The sequence below is a fragment of the Colius striatus genome, chromosome 1, assembly GCF_028858725.1.
Source record: "Colius striatus isolate bColStr4 chromosome 1, bColStr4.1.hap1, whole genome shotgun sequence".
NCBI classification, from domain to species: Eukaryota; Metazoa; Chordata; class Aves; order Coliiformes; family Coliidae; genus Colius; species Colius striatus.
Genome location: NC_084759.1, coordinates 145766174 through 145788828, shown reverse-complemented (window position 1 = coordinate 145788828; position 22655 = coordinate 145766174).

The window sequence follows — 22655 nt, the reverse complement described above, 5'->3', positions numbered from 1 at the left end:
TGATTGGGGGACACTAGCTTCAGCCTAGCAATACCAGTCTGCCAGAGCATCCTGGAGATTGGTTCCTGGGGGCCAAATAGGCCCCTGGAAGGTAGGGCCTTTCCCTGCTCTGACTTTACCCTGGGCCACTAATCATAGAGTCATAGAATGATAGGGGTTGGAACGGACCTTCAGAGATCTAACCCCCCTGCAGAAGCAGGTCAACCTAGATCAAGTCACATAGGAACACGTCCAGGCAGGCCTTGAAGACCTCCAAGGAAGGAGACTCCACAACCCCTCTGGACAGCAAAGTGAATTCTTCAAAGAGCTCTTTCTGCTTTAGCTTATGAGTCCTCTGCTGGCTTCAGCTCCTTCTCTTGCTCCAACTCACCCCTGAGACAGCTCGAGAGCTTTCTCCAGCAATTCAGATGAGATTGCTCCCCACAGCCCAGAAGCAGCAATCCATCCAGGAAACAGAGTTGTGTCTGCTACTTTGAGTAGATACAGCAAAGAAAATATCTCATTTCTTCCAGTTTGGGGACTCTGTGGCATTGAGGGTCATCCAGGGAGCTTGGTGATGGATGGTCTAGTGCAGATGTGAAAGTTACCCTGTGTACAAAGCTGGCTTCACAACTGGTGTAGCCATTTGTATTGTGGCAGGTTTCTACTACAAAATGGACCTTGTGTAAGAATAACATGCATCTGTATAATAGCAACCAGGAGCTTATCCTTGGCAGGAAATACTAGTGATGGAAGTAGTATTTCCAGCTTTACTGAACTGAAAGTGGGAGAATGACAGATGGTTTTGCTGCCTCCTTTTCAAGGCCCCTTAAAGAAGGCTGCTTTAGAGGTTGAGGAAGGCAGTGTACTGTGAAAATTGGAACACTCTGGCCTGCACTAAATTTGTGGCTGATAGGGATTTTCAGAAATGCCTTGGGTTTGGGCTAAAGAGGTTAAAGTAGCAAAAGAAATTGGCAGTGAAGGTAAAAAAAAGGCAAAAAGCTATTCTCTCCAAAGCTCTACCCTTCTGCTTTTAACCCAAAGATTGCCTTTGCTGCCCACTGCCATTTACTATCCCAAGAAAAGGAAATGGAATGAGAGGTTTATTTTTGGCCTATCTAGACTTTTTTATGTGTCTCATCACACACTCAGCCCCTGTCCAGTGCTGTAACAGGCCAAGCCTGCTTCCAGTACCAGAACGTACCATCTTCCCCCACCCTCCAGTCACAGCAGATGATGAAGTAGCTCTTTTCTCACAAAAATATGGTTTCTGTACCTGAATGAAGAAAGTCTGTGGTGCTTGGAAGGCAAGAGGAGAAGAGCCTTACTTTGTCCTCAAAGTCATGCATCCCCACTCCTTTACTTTCATCAGAGAACGCTGCAGCCACCGTCTTTCTCTTCCTGCTGCTGGGTGCCTCTTGCTTTCCAAACAGACAATTTAATTTGCCAAAATGATTGATCCCAGGCAGTTGTTAGCAGCATCAAGCCATATGTAATATTTTTAGAGGAAAATGATTAGACCTTGACTGATTGGGGCAGTTACCCACAGCTTAGTTTTAGCTGAGCTCAGTTCCTCCAAACCACCGACTGGCGATTAACAATTGGATAAGAATGTCCTCAGGTCTCGGTATTACCCTTAATGTAGGGTACAGCAGGCGATGCTGCAGGGCCTCTGTGATTAAAACAGAAGCCCACATACCATGGAGGAATGCTGGGTGACGAGCTGTCAGCCTCACTACCTGTCACCCTCTGGGACATGCTGTTCTTTGAAATGCATGTTATGGTTTGAATTCAAGCCTGAACATTGACCCTTGTTTTTCTGGCTGGTTCCTGCTACAGGGTGGGAGGAAGGATGTCCAGATGCAGGTTGCAATGCCTCTCACAGCATGCTGTGGGCAATAAGCCTTCATTCACCCTTTACTGTTGTACCTATTTTACAACAGCACAGACTTCAGCACCCCTGTAGGAATTTCATGGCTGATTTGTCACTGGATTTAGGTTTTTTAGAAATACACATCTCATTAGCTTGGGGTTTAGAAGCAGTGAGCAAAAACTTGCACCTTTGTCATAAATAAAATGATACTGTAGGAGCCGTGTCCTGTAGAGAGGGCGTATTGGATGGGGACTGAGGAAATGAGCTGCTTCTGGGCCTAGCCCTGCTCATGGCATGCTGGTAAATTTGACCAACCCTTCTTTCTGCTTCAGATTCCTGGTCTGCAAAGTGGGGACAATGGCGGCTTCCTCTGTAAAGCACCCTGAGCTTAGCCAAAGCAAGGTGATTCAGAGGAGGTAGTAATTACAAACCAAAGCATCTTTTTCTTCATCTTGAGTCCATAATGTTTGTGCTTTTCAGAAAGTGATTAGATTTCTCATTTTCTTGGTTGGTTCTCCCATGGGCTTCTAAAGGTCCCCACAGAAACCAGAAATTACTTATTTAACTTTTTATAGTGGAATTAATCTTAAGTTCTATTTGCATCAGTTCTATATGTTGCTATAAAATTGCTGGGTTTTTTTCTTTATCTCCAGTAAGGAGAAGATTACAAGTTCTGGCCCTTATCTTTGCTATGATACAGCTGAGGAATGATAAACTCTGTCAAGGACGTCCACATCTGTTGTGTTGTCTGACTTCCACTGTCTGAAGAAATGCTTAGGTTCTGGTTAGCCCTCTGTTTTTAAACCTATTAGATAAAAGACTGGGTTTGTTCTGTGGCATTTGTGACAGGGCAGCACCCAGGCCATTCCAAGCCAGGATCAGGCCGTTATCACCTCCACTGAATACCTTAGCAACAAGAACTGGGGCATATTTCTAGCCGTGGCAGCCTATGCACAGTGCATAGGGGAGCAATACTCTGAAACAGCTGAAAAATGGTAAAAGAATTAGAGTGTAGCAGAAAGTGGTAACTTGCCAAAGAGGTAACTGGAGCCAGCACTGGTAGAGCTGCTCTGCCCAACAGGATGATGTGTAGAGGTGAGGGCAGGTCAGTCCAAGTGAAGCCTCAGCACCCCTCAGTTACCCAGTGGATAAGTGAACATTTTTACATGCCTGGCTGTCAGCATTGGATCTGGGGAAGGAAGCTGGCTGCAAGTTCACGTGTGCTTAAAAACCCTAAAACTTGAGGAGATGCAAATACATACATGTGTGTATAAATATGAATATTATTGTATGTTTTCCTGAAGGGTGAATTTTGAGAGTTATCTTGAAGATGTGTTTTATGTGAGCTTAGTGAACATAGATCCTCCAGAACAGACTGACTTCTCGCTGGCTAGCCTGGCACACTGAACAAGTAGGGTTCTCTCACCCCTCTCATCTCGTTGCACTTTTTATATATCCACCTCTTTACCTTTAGGAATAGTATTTTCAGTCCCTCACAATCAACAAAACATAACACAGCACACACAGCCTGTGCAAGCTGGGGTGTTCAGCACGGGATTTAACAGGTGTGTGAGTAATAGAATAAACCACCTTCCCTTGGCTTTTCTCCAAAAAGCTGAATTCCCTCCTTTCACCTCATTTTTTCTTCCATTCCCACCATCCACCTTGCTCTTTAAGGCATGCAGCATGGTGAAAAGTTTCCACCCAGAAAGGAGACCTCCCCACTTTCTGAAGCTTGTGAAACAGCTGAAGCTTGTTGTCTCTCCCAGGTGAGAAGGAGAATCACCATGGAGTGGTGGGAGGTGCTCCTCTTAACCCAACAACCCAGCCCGAAGCCAAGTTGCTGGCTCAAGAAATGAGATCCTAGCTGTGGGAATTCAGGTTTTTGCCAGCATGATGATCCCAGTTGCTGGCAAAACCTGTTAAAAATCTATTTGTGTGCTCATCCTTTCCCTCCTGATCTGGCTATGTCCTCAGCCACATCTTGGAGCAAACATGATGTTCTGAGGAAGTTTTTCTGTTGCTGCCTTTCTCCAAACCCCAGGGATTGGCAGCTATGCCACAGGTGATGTTGTGTAAGCAGGGCTTTCCTTCAGATTCTCTCATAATTGCTCATACTCAGAAAAAAAAAAAGAGGCATAGGAAGTCAATTTAGCACTTCATGTTGCAAATGAGTCATGCAAATTGCAGCAGTCAGAGGGAAAAACAGGTAATCCCAGAGCACAGTGTGAATGTGGCGATGCAGGCAAAATGGTTATTGACAAGCAGGAGCTACAGGAGGGTTTATGCTGGAGGAGGAGGATGTGGCTCGCTGGCATGGTTGCTTGCTGGAGAGGAGAGGTAGGAAATTCTGAGTGGTTGTTAGGCTTTGCTCCAGATGCTCTGGGGGAGGTGGAGCAATTTAACTGTAGCACAGGCCACTGAGCTGTTCTTTTGCGGGCCAAAGGCTAAAAGAATAAAGCTGTGAGGTGGTTCACACTGTTCTGCTCTCCAAGTGCAACATTAATTTGCAATTAACGTGGGTTTCTCATTTATGCCATTGGCATCTTCTCATAGCAACGAACCATACGGTTCTCACCAACGGCAAAGCCTCAAAGATGCCACTGACAAAGAGAGAGGCTCGTGGCACTGCTCCTCGGCACTGAAGCTAGCTGTTGGGCTTGGCCTGAACTGGTCTTGGATGGTCCCACCTCAAAATGGTTTGGTTTCTTTCTGCAAAGAAATGGTTGTCATATGCTCTTGCACTGGATGCTTTCACTAGCACCATTGGCTGCTACACTCCTTGGAAGTGCAACTGGAGACTTTCCAACTGAGGTCCCAGCTCTTCATGGAAAAGGCATTGATGGTTTCAGTGGGAGCTGCATGCTGGTCTGCAGATCTCTCTGCACACAGCTCAGAGCAGGATCCAGACTTTGCTTTTAACAGTTCTGCGTAAGAGCTTTAGTTTTGCTTCTAATAAGCCACATACTGCATTGCTTAATTATGCTTTCCTCTATGTGCTTCATTAGCAACTAGAAGTACTCTGAGGTTCGGGGGAGAAAATGTCTATACATATCAGGGGAAGCATAGGTGCACATAGATAACATATGCATCATTTATGTGTAGGGACAGAACACCGTTCTGAAAGCTGGTTAAACTTCTAAATGCTTGAACTGCAGTGAAATGACCCACTTTTCATCACCCTTCTTGACTGCCAGCAAGGGACAGGAAAACAGGCTCAGAGAGCCTGTGGTTGCTGGAGGCCAGGAGAAAGATGTGTACATGAAGAAGGTACAGAAGGTGGTGGTTTAGTCTTGGGATTTGGCAGTCAGGTTAATGATTGGGCTCGATGATCTTAAAGGTCTTTTCCAACCAAAACTGTTCTGTGATTCCAGTATGTGCTAAGTACAGAGAAGCTATTGCTTTCTCTAGGAATGTGACCAACTGTTACAAAACCAAGGTCACTTCTATCAACTAAAACCTGCCATTTTTAGCTCACTGATGTAACTGTAGCATATTTTTCATCTCATAGCAAAGACAGTTTTTGAATGAAAAATGTGATTAAAAAATGCATTTGCTACTGAGCTACATCAACAGTGACAAGTCTGCAGCTTATCTGTTTAGATGGAGGTCAGGATTTGTTTGATCTCTGATGAGATGACCATGAGCCAGCAATGTGCCCTCGTGGCCAAGAGGGCAAATGGCATCCTGGGGTGTATTAGAAGGGGAATGGGCAGTAAGTCGAGAGAGGTTCTCCTCACCCTCTACTCTGCCCTTGTAAGACCACATCTGGAATGTTGTGTCCGGTTCTGGGCCCTTCAGTTCTAGAAGGACAAGGAGCTACTGGAGAGAGTCCAGCGCAGGGCCACCAAGATGACTGAGAGAGTGGAGCATCTCCCTTGTGGTAATGAAAACTGAGTCTTCAAATAGGTGGGAGAAGGAGCAAGAATTAGGTATAAAGAACCTATTGACCCTTGTCAAGTCTGATTCGTACAAGATTTTGCAATATTTGCATATTGGTACATATAGGCAACAAGTAAATGATATCTCTTTGACTTTGGATCCTGCCAAAGGCAGGAGGATCGCAAAGAAGGGGCAAGGCCACTCAGGGAAGTAATCTCTGGAGAAGGGGTGGCTCTGAAATCTGTTCCTGTAGAGTTTACCTTCTCTGTAGCATCCTCGTTTGTATTTCTTCTCTTTGTTTCGTATGTCATTCTATTTTGTATGGCATTGCCTTGGAGACGTTTTGGATGCAGAAAATAAAGCACTGGTTGCACATAATTCCCGCTGTAATTTCTGTGTAGCCTCAGACTTTGACCTTCTCTGTATGTTTTAATCTTCTTGTTACTGTCAGCTCCCATGCTTTGATAGTCCCATGCTGATGCCTCGCTGGAAAGTTTTCCTTGGTCTCCTCCCATGAACAAAATGTGAGAAATGGGGAAGAAGGTTAGGGGAACAACTTATTTGTATGAATGAATAATGAGAGGCACAATGACATTTGCATGAAAAGGGATTTCTTTGGAGTTGGATGTTTTGATTCATACAGTCACAGAATGGTAGGGATTGGAAGGGACCTCTAGAGATCATTTATTTAACCAACCTCCTGTTAAAGCAGGTTCACCTCAATCACAGGGCATAGGAAATTGTCCAGGTGGACTTGGAAACCTCCAGAGAAGGAGACTCCGCAACAACCTCCCTGAGCAGCTGGTGCCAGGGCTCCCTCAGTTGAACAGGAAAGAACATTTCCTTGTGTTTAATTGGAACATTTTGTGTTCCCACTTGTGCCCGTTACCGCTAGTCCTGTCGCTGGAAGACACTGCAGAAGACAGTCACCCCATCCTCTTGACTTTCGTCCTTAAAAGTGTCGATGAAGTCCCCTCTAAGTCTTCTCCAGGCTAAACAGCCCCGGGTCTCGCAGATTCCGAGCGTGCTAAACTGAGATTGCCCGGGAATGAAAAGAAAAAACCCAAGTCATACATACTGATAGGCCAGCTCTGTGAGGCAGCCCCGGGGGGTCAGACGCTAAGGGCGTCTCTGCTTGCGCCGAGGCCCCAGCACTCACTCTCCAGAGCAGCTCTGTTGTGAGGCCGGAGAAGAGCGGGCTCGGCGGGCACCGCGGGGCACCGCTCTGCCCCGCGCCACCCCCCGCGCCCGGTCTTGCCGCGGGTGCCGCCGGTGGCACGGCTGCGGGGCGGGGCCGGGGCGCGGCGCGGGCCGCGGTTATTGGCGGGCGGGCGGCGGGGCGTGGAGGGGGGCGGCCGGGAGTTTCCCACAATGCCCCGCTGCAGTGCGGCCGCCGATGGATGCTGCGCGGTCGCGCTGCCATTTGCAGGCGCCGCGGCTCGCAGCGCGCCCCGTCGCCCCGGGACCGGCGGCCCCCCGGCTACCACCGGTCCCCTCCGTCTGCAGCCGCCGCCGGCCGCCCCCCGCCTGCCCCCCCCTCCTCCTCCTTTTTCTTCTCGGCCCCGCTGTCCCGCCGCAATGAACCCCCCCGCCGCAGCCGGCGGGGAGGAGACAGGGGCGACGAGTGGCGGCGGCTGCCGGGGGGCCGAGGGTGGCGGGGAGGCGGCGGGTGCTACCGGGGTCCCGGAGGAGCCGGGGCTGTCAGCGACGGAGGAGTCTCTGGAAGAGAAGCTGCGGAGCCTCACCTTCAGGAAGCAGGTGTCCTACAGGTGGGTGCCGGGCGGGCGGGGCCGGCTCCGTTTGCCCTCGGTGCCCCGCTCCAGGGCACCTCCCGCGAGCCGGGAGGCGGCAGCGGAGTCTGGTGGCGGAGCGGCAGGGCAGCGGCGTGAAGGCAGCACGCTGGATCCTCAGGGAGCTTTTGCTTCATCCCGAAGCCTAGAAGAGTCCGTTTACCTCTCCCAGGTCGGCATTCCGTTTAGCCGACGACCCGCTCTCAGCGCTGCCGCCGGGTTTGCGAGGCTCCTGCGGCGCGGCAGAGCCAGGGGAGCTGGGGAAGGGGACTTCAGAGATGAACTTCAGAGTTACTCGGAGATAAGAGTCGGGCATCATGCCCAGCTGCCACGGGAATAGGTCTGTCTTTGCCCTTTATAATAAAACCACAGATGCCTGTGTTCCCGGCGCCTCCAAACGCTCGCAAAAGGCATCAGAAAAACCTTGCTGGTGGCATCGCTGGTCCTGAGAGGGCTTTCTCCGTGGGAAGGCTCACGGGGTGCAGGTCTTCCCTCCCCACCCGTGCTGGTAGCTGTTGTGTAAGCTCCAGTGGCCGACAAGATTGGTGAATGCTGTGCCCAGCACCCCCATGCGTGGCCATGGGCTGAGAGCGGGCAGCCGCCAGATGACACGCTGTAGCCAAAACTGGGTGTTACTCTCATAACTATGCATTTGTATTTTTATGGCTGTGCATTTATCCCTTGTCTCAGATGCCTCAAAAAAATGGTTTCTTCCATCTGTAATTGCACTTATGTGAAGGGACTGCTGCTGTGCGGCTTGTCTCCTTTTCAGTTGCCACCTAGGATCTGTTAATTGTCAGCATTGCTATCTGAGAAGCTTCATGCCAAAAAGTTTTTGAGGCTTACCTAATTGTGGCTGCTTTCTGGCAGCAGAGGCAGCCCACTACCAGTAACCAGTACTCCAGTGGCTCTGGGATGAGTCCTTTTAACTGGAAGAAGAGAAATCACATAACTGCTACTTATTTTGTCTCTGGAAGGAAAGGGTGCATCTAACTCCAGGTAAATTAACCAAAGAATTTCCCTGGACATAGAGGTACTTTTTTTTCAATGTGCTGTCAATTTACCTCTCTGATAGCTTAGTAATGGTTTGAGTCTCTGCATGTGGTAGGACTTAAAAATGATGTAATTAAACACTCTTCATAGCTGAAGTTTTACATGATACTTCATGTATGCAGAGAGACTTCCCCATAAGGGCTGATGAGAGTGAAGTTTGGGATGATTTATAGCAGGCTTAATAAGGTGAGTGATGTACAAAGGAAAACTTACTGGACATCTGAAGAGCATTATCTCAATCACTGCCTGGTACTTCTGCAGCCCTACCCTGAGAATTTTCCTAGCATGTGTCTTTTTGGGTCTTCTGCAGGTACAAGCACATTCTGTAGGTGGGCTGTCAAAGTAGCTGCTAATGAGACAGGTTTGCTAATGTGTCTGCTCTTGGTACAGAAGGCATGGGGTTTGCAGTAAATCTTGGAGGTGCTCTATTTAGACCCTACATTTGGGGTTTTTTTAAATTTCTTTCATTAATTTTGGCATCTACCTGTTGGGATTTCCCCCCACCCCCATGTGAGGGAACAGGGGAGGGATATGAAGATCTGTTTTAAAATGTCCTGTTCTCTAGATTAGCTAGAAGTGTCTTAAAGACAAGGTTATTCTTGAAGTCTTCTGAATGGCTGATATTTGTAAGGATTTCATAATAAATACTCGTAGGAGGAAGTGTTGGGTGTTTTTTCTCTCTCCTGCCTCTCCTCTTCTCCATCTAAGCCAATGTTCTACAAGTCCTGAACCTTCAGATATAAAAGCCTTTTCCGAAGCATCTCTTGATGCGTATTAGTCATTGCACTTGACTTAGGATACATGTGAGAAAGTACATTTTCTTTGCATTGTTGGATTTCCACATCTTTTCTTCTTTTGGAGCAGGTTTCCTACAAATAATGTATGCATTCTAATCTATCTGTACTGAGAACAATCTGAGTAGATAGAGTAGAAAACTTCCACAAAGGACCTCCACTGAGCTCTTCACACCCTGCACCTCCTGAGCTCCTTAAATTGCTACAATTTCTTTCAGTAAATTGTTGGGCTGAAATACATTTGTAAGTGTAAATGACTGTATTATATACAGGGAAATCTATTTATGTTGGCACTTGGAGTCCCTTATGCACCTGTACAATAGAAGTTATTCAAAGCTTCATACTGAGCTTCAAACGGCTCATTTACGATTCTTTATGCAGGTGCATTACATTGACATACACCTGCATATCTCTATTTATACATGCAAGAGTAAAACCCAAGAGGTGAAACTTGCTTAAAATAATACAGATACAGGAAAATGCATGTTAAAAATTCTGTTGGTGGCCACTGAAGGAATGAAATGGGTGTCTGAGGAAGAGGTAGAGGTATTGTCACAAAAAAATAGCTGACATATTTCCTGTACCAATTTTACTTTTATCACTCCCTGTGATGAAACTATGATTTACTGGAGTCAGCCTTAAAGTATTAACTTTTCCCCCTTTTCTTTTTTTAATTTGCTAAACAGCAACTTCTTTCATTGTAATGTAGATCTATTTAGCTAAAGGTATAGTTACTGCATACAACTAACTAGTTTAGTTGTATGCAATGCAGCTAATCTCAGTTTCTCTAAAACAGTACCAAAAGCAAGAGTAACACCATTCAGAAAACAATAGTTTGTGCTGATGTGACCAGTGGCTTACAACACAGGAACTCTTGTAGTAAGTATGTAATGAATTTGTGTAGTTTTTCCCCGTGATGGTGGGATTTACTTCCTTTAAAGAACACGTGTGCCTCGGAGGGAGCTCAAACTCCTTTGCCCTTGCTATGTTCCCAACCATACCTACCCTGCACCTGCCATTTGGGAAGCTCGTTGTCTGCAGCAGAAGCTCCTCATGGCGTTAAGAGTAGACGTTTGCTTGCTGTTTTCTTTCTAGTAACATGCTGTAATTATATATACATACACAGTGGGGATATGCCACTTATCTGCGCTTGTGCATGAGCTAATGGGTTTAAAGTGTGTCTGTTTTTCTCTGTGTGTGTGTTTATGCACCCACTGCCAACAGACATCCCTTAAGTGGATCTTAATTTGCAGACAGGGTGCTTGCACTGCCTGGTGCTGCTGCTGCTGGAGCTCAGGTGGTGGATACTGTTGGCCTTGCTGGTGAGAAAGGGAAGGGGTGGGCTGTAACTGATCCCTTGATGAGGGGTATCTCAAGAAGCTGATCTCTGTGCAGTCTGAATGGAAGCTCAGAGAAGTGGTCTCACTTTTCAGCCTCATGCACTTGAATGAGGCCAATCAACTTAATAGTTGGGTATTAACACCAGAATGCCAACAGCTAAGCAGTATTTTTTAAGGCTTTTTAGCCTACAAATATGAAACTAAGTATCTTAAAGATGTTTTAGCTTTTCTGCTTAAAATCTTGAACTATGGATTCACAATGAATGCTGTTTGATGGGGTTTTTTTTCTATAAACTGGTGGATCCAAAAGTTCAGTTTCACACCCCACTTTGAAGAAACAGGCATATGGTGGGGGGAGAGGATTCAATATGCCAGAGAGAAATACTCTCTATACATTGCCTCTTGGAGTAGTGTTTGCCCCCTACTTTTGTAGACCCATCAGAATATTTATAAGACACTGTGACACAAAGCTGGTGGGTAAATTTTTCTTTCTTCTTAAATTTTATTATTTTGTCACTGCAAAGTTCTGTGAGGACCCTCGTGGTCTCCAACTAAAGTAGAGATTCAAGTATCTTTCCCAAGGTAATTCTTGAAATAAGGAGAAATTCAGATTATGCCAAAAAGATGCTTAATAAGAATATTTCCACAATAAAAATTATAGCTAGAGAAAACCTTGGACATAAAGCTCTATCTGGCAGGTTTCCTTCAGGTGTTCGAAGCTCTAAAAGTTTATTGGAAATACAGTCTTATCATTTAATTATTCAAACTTGGAGAGTTAGAAGGTAAAAACCAAACCAAACAAACAAAAATATACCCCTTAAAAAACAAATGAACAAAAAAAAACCCCCCCAAAACATAAAACAACCAACACAAGCCAAAAAGCAAACCAACCAAACCCATGAATAATGCAAATAGTTTTCAAATTTGTTTTTAACTATTATTTAGAAATCCAGGAAATCTTGATTAGTGACATTGGAAATAAAAGTAAAATCATGAGTCTTAATGTCCCTCTTGTGAGAGCTCAAGTGGAGTTTGGCAAACACTTGTCACTAGGGAATAGTTTATCTAGAGAAATGTAATTTCATCCTGACCAAATGGAGAAATCCTGCCTGCTGCAGCAAGTGGCAGGCTTTAGAGTTCTTGCTTGTACATGACTTGGGGGTTTCCAAAAGCGAGGCCATAATGAATCGTCTGAGTCCCATGTTGCTAATAGGGAGCAAGTTGTGGTGGTTTGGCTATTGTGCTTTGTCTTTGGCTAAGGGGGCTTGCCTGAGTGGGAAACTCTGCCTTTCACTTTTACTAATGGAAGTGGCTGAGGGCTCCGGTTTTCTTAACTCTTCTTGTCTATTGACTGTATAGTTTCACTCAGAAATGTCACCATCTAAAATAGGGGGTCTGAGTTTTGTTGGCCAATGTTTCTCTCTGACTTGGCAATTGAATCTGTTCAGGACATGCCTTGCAGGCTTTCCCCACCCTTCCTCTGCAACTAGAAGCCAAGAATCAAGCCGGCCTCTCCTCCCACACCATCAGCAGTAACTGCTTGTCTGTTGAGGCAAAAAGTAGCTGGAGTTGGACTCGGACTTGTTACTGCATTTGAAGGGAAAAAAGTTATGACAGAGAAATCCTGGGAAATCCCTGATTACATAAGCCTCATCGCTGTTGAAGAGTGCATAAATATCTGAGACTACAGATGAGGCCTTAGATCAAGGTAGGAGTTTAAACATAGAAAACATCCTAATTTTTTGTTTCATTTATTTACAGACAGGATAATGATCATAAAAAACACTCATCACTTCTCAGTAAATATTAAATAGAGACAGGATAGTAGAGGTGTCTCCTGTTACTAAGACTTAATTATTTTATGAAATGTGACAGCATTTACTAGTGTACTGTGAAGCATTATGAATAATTAAAACTGATTGACATTTGTAAAAGTGAAAACACCAAACACAAGTATTTGATCTTTTGATCACGTGGATTTCCTTAAGTTTTCTTAATAAATCCTATTTCTATGAATGAGTGAAACTGTTCTGTGTGAACATGATGAAGACTTTTTTTATCTTCTACCAAGTAATTCTTGTTCTCTGGACTAATGTCATGAGATCTGCTTATAACTGTCTTTGTTAAGAGTTTTGGGTCTGTACTGCAGAGAGTCATTACCACCCACTCGCCTAACTGTGAGTCAATTTACTTTGTCACCCAAAACATCCATCACCCATTTATCATTTTCTCCTGAAGCATATTACTGGACGTTTTTGATACATGAAAGGGCCTTTTTGAAGCTCTTCTGTTTATACAGATTTGAGGCAGAAGTTATGTTGGAGCAAAATGCAGAAAAAGGCTGGGATAGTTCTGAAAGAAGAATAATACCATGGGACAACCAGGCTGACATGTGAAGTTCCCTCCTGACTTCCAGATATAGCTGCAACTCTGGCCATCAATGTCTCTAGGTCATACAAAGTAAAGGACTATCTTTTGGATTTAGAGTATGTCTTATGTTCTCCCTTTTGTATTTGAGGTTAGTAGTACTTTACAAAAGACACATTGTGAACGATGACGCTGGGCAAAGCTACACATGAGCTACAGTGGAATTATGTACATACTTGGAAGGAGATAAATGCACCAATGATTTAAAGTGGGAGCCTCTCTAAGTGCATAATAAAATTGTTATGTAGCATAGGCTTGTAGACTCAGATTGCTCTGGGACTGTCACAGGTGGAAAATTTGATTGGGTAATAAATGCTGGATCAGATGCCATGTAACTTTGATAGGATGGAAAAACACTTTTCTTCTGGCTACTTGTTTGGAATAAATGATGAAGTAGTCAACTCTTCTCACCTGGGTCAATCATGGGCCTGGCAAAATGATTGCCAGAAGCTTCTCTGGTATTTTGACAGGTTTATTTTTCATTTAGTGACTTGTTAAAGATGCTGGGAAGGCGACGCATGTGTGCAACAGCCTGCTGTGCTCTTCCTGCTTCTTATTGGGAAATCCAGCGCAACAGTTGTCAGCCAAAGGATTTCCCAGATCCTAAGGAAGAGTGGGAGAGAGAAAGAAGCAGAAAATAATAAAAGGGAGGCTTGCAGCTTTGTGTTAATGTCCTCTAGTTAATTTCTTCTACTTCCTCCTTAGGAGGAGGAGCTTTGGCTTGGAGCAAAATGGATATGTGAAGCTGGAGCTGGTTTTTTTTGTGTATCTCTCTCTACAAAATTTGATTTAATTAATGTTGAAAAAATCTTTGTGGGAGTGATATATTAACTCAATTAGTGTTCACCTGTGTGCCCTGCTGTCTGAGCTTTCCCTCCACCTTTGTGGGTTTTGAATGATTTGACTGTTTGTCACTTTTAACAGAAAAGTTGCGTGTGACTGGGTATATATGAAAAAAAGTGTAAGAGGACGTTAAGAGAAGACCAGACCTGTATGGGTACAGAGTAGATAGGAAACCTCCCTTTGGTTTAGTGCTGGATATTTGATGGCTGTATATGGTAAGGTGACATCAGGGGGAGAATCTAGGGTTAAGGAAGGTCTAATTTGCAGGTTGCAGCTATGTGAGGAAGCCATCTATTCTTTCTACCAAATAGTTGCTGGACCTTGTTTGGGCTGAGGAAAGGGTACCAGGGTGGGCTGTGTGTGTGTATATTCTGCATAAATATTCAGGAGTTTAAAATGAAGGGATGTCATTGTGTTGCTAATTCCAGTGTGTAGTGTGTGCTTTTTCTCCCTTCATTTAACTGTTCTTCCTTTAGTGGCAGTACATGCATATAAAATATTAATGTGTTTGCTCACTGTTGAAGGCCTTTAGGTCTGATGGAAAGTGCCGTGCCAAGAGCTGAGTCTGAGTTTTGCAGGCCCATCCAAAGCCACCAAGTCTCTCTGGTTTCACTTCTTATTTCTGTCTATACTGAACTTTTTATTTCTCTTTTCCTGCTTGTCTAGGTGTGGATGTGCTGGGTATAATCTGTGGGTATAATTGTTTCACTGCTGCCTGTGTTGTGCCAGCCCTCAAACTCTCCTGTAACTCTGTCTCTCAGGGTGCTGAGCTCCTGGTAAGACTGTTGCTGATGCACATGCAACTCACTTGATGCTGCCAGCAGGGAATTTGATAGTGTCTCAGACAGCTCACAAAGGATTTTTTTATTGCCTTTCTGGAAACTTGTCTTTTGCATTTTGCCTATAAATGAATTCAGGGAAGATTTTGTTGGTGACGATTAAGATGTATGTGGGCCTTGTACTAGCACCACCTTGTCTAATGTGTGCTGTCTGCTATGTGCAGGATCACCATCAACCTGTGGCACGGCCCTCCTTGTCCAGACTGTGCCCTAATCCCTCTCTGAAGGTAACTTTGGGCTTGGGGTGGCTGTGGTTAGGAGGGAAAGTGGGTTCTTTCACCTTAAATGTCACTATAACTGTTTCTGTTACAAAAGACCACAGCCTGTTGTCTTGGTCTGCAGGGACCCACAAATAGCACAGGAGATAGAGCCGAGGAAGTGACTGTTTTTTAACACCAAAAAAACCTGGTGTGCTGGTCAGAGCCTTACCTCAAATGAAAAAGTCTGATACTTGTCCATTATCCTTTCTCAGCTATTTCCAACTGTGAGGCTGTAATCTGTAAGTGATAATACCTACCTAATAAAGGCAGTGTAGGATCTGGTTCTTTGTAAAGTCACTTTGAGAAACAGAGATAAAAGAAGATGAAGCGACTTATTTAAGATGGTAGATGGAGTGTGTGACAAAGTGGGAACAGATTCTCAACCTTAGTTCCAACAGGAAAATCTCTCACCCAGGTTAAAAGGTGAGTGGAACAGAAGAGAATTGAAACTGCAACTTTCAGAGAAAACCTGGAAATTGGAAGAAAGGCAGAGGATGAGCAGAGCTGTACACGAGTATTACTTTTACCTCTGGATTATCTGTGCATTGAGCAAATGTGGAGGTTCATTTTTAAAAGAACTATGATAGTCTGAAACTGCCCCAGTGGTTCTTCTGAATGTCTCAGCATCTCCAACTGATTTACTACTGAAATGGCTCAGCATAAAGGTAGATAAGCGGTTGGAGGGGGAAGGGAAAGATTTATTAGCTGTTTGTGAGAAACTGTTGGTCAGTATCTACTGAACTCTTGGCAAAGTAAGCTATTGCAGGGCTGAATCTCTCTGTACTCTGGGACTGAGCCTGGTATTTCCCCCAATGTTTTCTGTACTTCATTTTTGAGGAATTTTGGTAGTCTGAAACACTTATGCTAGGGAAAAAAAAAAAGTCTTGGTAATGAGGTCCTGAACCTTTCAGTTCTGGATTTCTTTTCAAATGAACCCTGAATGGCACTGTCAAAATGCTTTTCTGTTTAACGGCTGTTTGAAAGTTTATTTAACTTCATAAGATTACAGATCGTAATGGGAAACTGCTATTTTTATCATCCAGTCTGGTGACCTTTTTCTTTTTTTTTTTTTTTTTGTTTTGAGGGATTATGTTTTCAAATTCCACCTGGGAAGTTTTCCAGCTCGCTGGCCCTACATACTACCTAACTGCTGCTAATCCCCATTGTAGTAGACAAATGGCCCCGTAGTCAGAGAGAATGGTGGTGTCTAATTGTACTTAGGTTTGAGGCACACTAACTTAACGCATCATTTCTCCTGCTGTGTACCTTTGTGGATAAACCTGAGAGAGGAGAGGATGTAGGGTGCCACATTCTCAGGCTGCTGCTAAGGTAAATGCCATCAGCAATGTGTTTCCTCACTGGCATCGGGGAATGATGCCCCTGCTGCCCTGTAGGCTGGGCTAGGCTATGGATGCATTGCAGAGAGAAATAATACTGATGGCTTCCACTGTCTGTCTGTATGTAAGATCCCTTGGAGAGATGTAGATTCTTTTTCAGTGTCCAGGGACTTAAGGAAAGCATTCAATGGTGAGAGATGTATGTGTGGATAGTGGCAATGTGGTGCGTTAATGTCTTGCTTTTTGTTACACTCTGCAGGTGGATTCTCTGTTCCACAACTAGGGAATGTGTGTTTAATATGGAGGTCTAAAGTCCATATTATTAGGACTATATGGCACACAAGTGTTTGAGGGTATGACCTGACACTTTTTACAGGAGAAGAAGGAGTTCTCATATTAAATATAGCCATAAGAAACACTATGCCTATGCAGTACTCACTTTGATGTTTGTCACTTCAGTAACTTCAAAATATTTCAATATTTAACATCTGTTTCAATATTTCTAACTTCTTTTAAATGTCTCTGACTTTGGCTTTTCATAAAAACAAGCAGTGAAGCCCCTAATAGCTGGATTTTATGCCTTCTGAATTGTATGACTCATCAGGAAGAGTGACCCATTGGGTAACATTTTCCAAGTGGGGCAAAGGATTAAGCTTCATCAAAGATGATGAGCTGAACATCTTAGAATCCCTCTGTGCTCTGAAACTGCTCCCTGATGTGGAGTAATATGCAGGAGTTGGGACTGCCTGTGATGTTCTGAGAGGTGTCCTGGGGTTTCTGGGCGCCACAGGAGATGGTGAGGAAGGAAAATGGCTTTGAAGCCTGTTAGCATTAAAAGATGATGAGAAAATACCTTCCTGTCATCACTTTATTTCATTAGGTTGCTAATGACTTTCCTCTAGGGATGGTAATGGGGTAGTTCTTATGTTTTTATCCAATTAGTGAACGATCCCAGGAGCATATCCTTTTGTTGTGGAAACACATTGAGTTTCATTCCAACTCAAGCACTGTATCCTGTAGGTTCTCTGAAGGCAATGAAATGCCATGTGGCAATGAAATGCCATGTGTAGGCAGATACTAGGCCGGGTCTTTGGTTATTAATTGCTGATGTTAGCCCGATTTATGGTTTTCAGATGATGCCCTATAGGGCAATGGACTCTCCTGTGGAAATAAGTGAAATGCCAAAGACATGAATATGGTTTTGTTATTTAGTTTTGAGATTAGTTGTGAGTTGAGACACTGAGAGAATTCACATCTTAAAAACCTGTGTAGATAGGAAACAAAAAGAAAAGTGCCTTTGATGCTATTGCCTTAAGGGATATTCAGTACCAGTGTCTTGCCAGCTGCTCCTTTTTGGCGGATCCTTTGCTGAGAGCACTATAGTCACCTCCAGGTCTTTGCCTGATTTAAAATTACATTGGAGAAGGAATTAGCAGCCAGCATGACTGGTTCTGGGTGACCTTCCATTAGTGAGAAGAATTTAGGCTATTCTTTATTTTTTCCTTTTTGTTTCTGCAGTTAGCCAATGGTTGCAACTGTCACTTTTCTTGCAGAGCAGCATATTTGGCTTTGGAGCAGGTACTTTCTTTATTTCATCCCCTGTCAGATTTACTGTGGTAGAATTTCCAGATTTCTTGATTTTTGGAGTTACTTAATCTCTCTTTTCATTCTATAATTTCCCTTTGTTGCCCTACCTTCCTGACTAGATACCGGAGTTCTATATGTGTTTATGTATCTGGAGCTGCATGGTGGATGAAGAACACACAAGTGCATAAACACTGGGCTTCAGGTTCTACAAGGTTAGATTTAAGTTATTGAGCTTACTCCAGCAGGTTTCTTTCTACCTCTAAGGCTAGTGTTAGCTTTATGGTGCAGTGCTGCATCTGATTCTTTCCTGTCAAGATGCTCAGAATAAGCTACATCCTTTCCCCTTTAGATTTGCAGTACTGGAGATTTTCAGGCTCTGTGGTGGTTGACTAAGTTTCAGTGGGTGCACAGTGGTTATGTGCATGTTCGAGGTGCAATTGGCTATAAAGATACTGTTTTGCACTTCTTCCTGTCAATGTAACCCCAATCTATGGCAAAAAGGAGGAGGCACCGGTTGCCTTCTTTAGCTTTTAATTCCCCCCCAGCTTTTTTCAGGTGTTAAATGAATGTTGAAAAGTGCTCAACAAGCCCTGCTGATGCATAACAAAACAGTACTGGAGTAGACTTAGGTGGCTAGGGTACAGAGCAGTGTTGTGTTTCTTGTGTGGGCTCTCATCTGGCCTCTGAATCTCGATTCAGCTTGGATGGCAAACTGCAAAACAATGTTTTTAAGTTTCCTTGAGTCTGATGTGGGCCATATAATCATCTGACAAATGTGCTGTGATCCAGAGTGAATATCGAAGTTACTGAGTGCTGAGATATTTGGTCTCTGTTTTGTCAGCTCTTAGATTCTCTTCTTTCAGCAGATAGTGAGAGGGCTGACTACTTTGCATGGTGATGTTGGGGCTGTTATAAGATAGCAGTTAAGATGCCTCCTCACAAAGCTGCTTGTATGTGATGTTTAGAAAAGAGTGGCCTTCAGACAAGTGACTTATGAGTGGCAGTTCTTCCTGAAAGCACTCCCTTGTTTATTGTACCTTAATCCACTTGAGAGGGAGAAAACCCATAACGTTTAACATTGATGAGTGCGGACTGTCTGGCCTGAAACACTTCGGTGCCCTCCAAAGTTCTGGCAGTATTGGACCAAACAAGTTGGACCAAAAGAGCTTGTATGTGAACTCACTCCTTAATGTGTTTCAGAGAAACCTCATATGTGATGATATCTTTAGATTTTTTTTTTAAATGAAGTAAATTCTGTGCCTTTTTCTTAGCTTTGTCTCTTTGATTGAAAAAAATGAGCTCTCTCTACTGCTAACTGTAAGAGAGATTGCTGGCAAGTAGGAGAGATCTTTAGTATGGCACACAAATATTCTTTCTTTCCTCATGAGTAGTCACCAAGAATTACCTATTTAAGATCAAGTAATGCATTCTTTCACCTTACATCTGGTGAAAATCTGAGGGATCAGATAACAGGGAATTTAAAAGAAAAGCCTCCTCTAATCCTTTAGTTGGGCAATATGGTCTTTTCTCCCTAATCCCTGTTTGTGCAACACACCCTTCTCTCCTTACCCCCGCCTCCTTAGTACTGAAAGGAAAGCAACCAAATATAATTCTGCCATCAGCTCTGATGTGACTGTGAAAATATCCTCAATCTGTCAGTTCAATAGCTGTTTACGTGTCCAACTCTGAAAGACTGAGCTTGCTGTTTAGATCAGTACCTAGTCTTGTACTGACTTCAGATAAAACAAGCATATGAAGTGAATACAGAAGAGTAAATCGCAGCTGCTGAACTCTGGAGTATGGGCTCCTCTCTTTTCACAGCTCCTGCTTTCTCTCTGTGGGAAGACACAATGACCAATTTTGATAGAGAGAAGGAAGGAAGAGGGGAGCTGACCTGTGGTTGTGAAAGAATGGGGTTCATTCCTCCTCCCTTCCAGATCGTGAAGGGCTGTTGTTTGTTCAGAGAGAGTTGCAGCACAGGCAGTGGCAGGGAAAGCTTTCATCACATGCTGATTATGTCTCCCTCCTGACTTAGCAGAAAAATGAAGGTAATTCACTTTCTTTTCAGTCTTTGGCCTTTATCCTGAGATTACTCATATCTTTTGATTCCTGAAAATTGGAGATCATCCTCTTTCACACGTGAAGTGCCAAGATACCATATGGCCTTGCCTTTCTGTCACCAACGACCTTATTTTGATATACTTTGCAGTTGTGCATCTTACTAAATGAGAGCTGCAGCTGACTGTCTGTCTCCTGGAGGACATGGATGCAGGCCTGCAGTTGGGTCTGGAGGGTCTGGCAGTTCTGGTGTGTGTCTGCTACTCCCATCAGCTTGTGTTTGGAGCTGTAGGTCATAAAAAGAAGTTTAGATGGTTTCAGGTCCAGCCAGGCTTTTGGACCTTTCATCTGACCAAAGGTAGCCATTCCCAGTGGGTCACAAACAAAAGATGAGATGAGGGCAGGAAGAGGAGGTGGGAAGTTATGCTTAGGATGCTTTATAACCGTAACTTTACAGGCCTGAGAGAGACTATTAGGAATGTGAAACAGAGAATGAAAAGGAGGAGGAAAAAAGCTGTCATGGAAAAATTGTAGCCCAGCTTCCCCTGATTGGATCCAAAGGCTGAAAAAGAGTAAGATGTGAATTCCCCACCCAGAAGGGAAGCAGCCTGCTGTCTCAAAAGGCCATTCTCTGTCAAGTCATCTCATCTTTGTCAAGTCATCCCACCCACTTCTGCTGGCAATGTCAGGATTGCGCCCAGAAAACATGGGACTCTCACAGGTCTTGCTGGGGCCAAGCCCTGCCCAGGCAGTTGCTCCCACTCCCTGCGTGGTAGCCCCTTCCCCAACTGCCCCCACCAGAGCTTCTTGCGGGAGCTTTTTGTTTCTGATTCAGTCACTCTGCAAACAGTGTCACAATTTGTCAGGTGCTGAGAGTGATATTTGCTTGATGGAAATATTGTCCCTATTGTGAGTCAATCCTAACAGCTTTTTGCAGGGAGGTTGTAAGACAATGAGGCGAATTTACTACCAGGCAGACAAAGGGGCTCCTATTATGTGTGAAAACACAAATAATAGGAGGATAAATGCAAAGCAGTGAGTATGTGTTAGTGCTTCTTCAGGCACAACAGTATGTCAGCGTCTGGCTCTTGTGACAAAGGCCGTGGTAGGAGCAGGTATGCCTGGAGGGGCACATGAGGAAGACTTCAAAAACCTCTTACTCAAACAGAGCAACAGTGGGAAAGCACAAGATTGTTCTTTAAAATTGAGTGGTCTCTTTCTCTTCTGAAATTAAGACAAAATCAGGCATGAGCTAGTACTTGTACAGGTACCACAACATACATGTTTGCTTGTAATTCTGGTAGAGAAATGTGGTTGAAAATTTTCCAGTGGAACATTTCAATATTTTTTTCTTTTTATGGTTTTTAACGTAATATTTTCCAACTCAAATATTTTTGGGAAGATGCTGATTTTAAACTTTTTTTTAAAAAAAGAAAACCACATCAAATACTCATCTTAATAACTTAAAATATAGAATAGTTGCTATTCTAATTCCTCGGAATATCTTCATGCTGGCTTCTTTTTTTTTCCCCTCTGATTCAGAAAAGTTGCCTTGTTTTCATTTGAAATATGAGAATTTCCTAAAGAATGAAAATGCTGAGTTCTGGCAAGCCAAAGTTGTTATTTTCTAGCATCTGTGAAACTATCTTGGTCGTGATTAATTTTACATGATAGAAACATGTTGTAATAACCACATTTAGTGTTAATCAAACCCTATGATACTTGTTGTCTTCTGAAGGACATGGGACTGAATGAACAGGGAAGATGAATTCTCTTCTGACTGGTAGCAGGAACTGCTTGTCACGATTAAAGTCGATTATCAGGTTAATACTGGGTAGTGGATGGCCATCCACATTGTAATACCTGAACAGGGAGGTCATTCTCCAGGGATGTATGAAAGCTAAGTGTACATGAGGTGTACAGTTAATGGTAGTGGACTTGTTTTTATTTCCTTCTCTTTCTGAAAGCATTCTGTGCCTGAGAGTCTGCCTCTCAGCTACAGAATGCACCTGCTTAATACAAAAATCCAAGTAGTCACTTATTGAACACCAACTCTTGTCTTACACGGAGAATGGAATTGATCCTAGTTGTTAAGTCTGAAACAGATTTGGTCTTCAGGAAATGTTGACCTTCTCTTTAGCAATTTCTGTTTTTTCATTCTGGCCATGAAGCAGTCGGAGAAGCTCAGGGAGGTGTACCAAAGTGGTGGATCTTTTTCTGCATGGTGGTCTCTCCCACCATGCTCTACTTTGCATCACAGTGAGCTCAGGTAACAGGATAAGAGATTTGTAGAAATCAAATTTTCATGGCATTTGGCTCTCAGGACTGAGGAACTTCCATCCAACTAATCTGGCCAGTGGAGAAAGAGGGAGCCAGAATAGTTTTTTAATTAATAACATGTGTAGGGTTGATGACCATTTTCTGTTCAAGGTTAGACCAAAAAGGAAAACAAATGACAAACACTGTCTCACTATTTTGTCTGCTCTAATGATATCTGAGCAATGGATTGCTGACTTGTCAGTCAAAGAACAGTGTCTGCTTGTAGCGGTTTTGCTGTTCTCGACATCTGACTCCCACGGGATTTAAGAAGTTT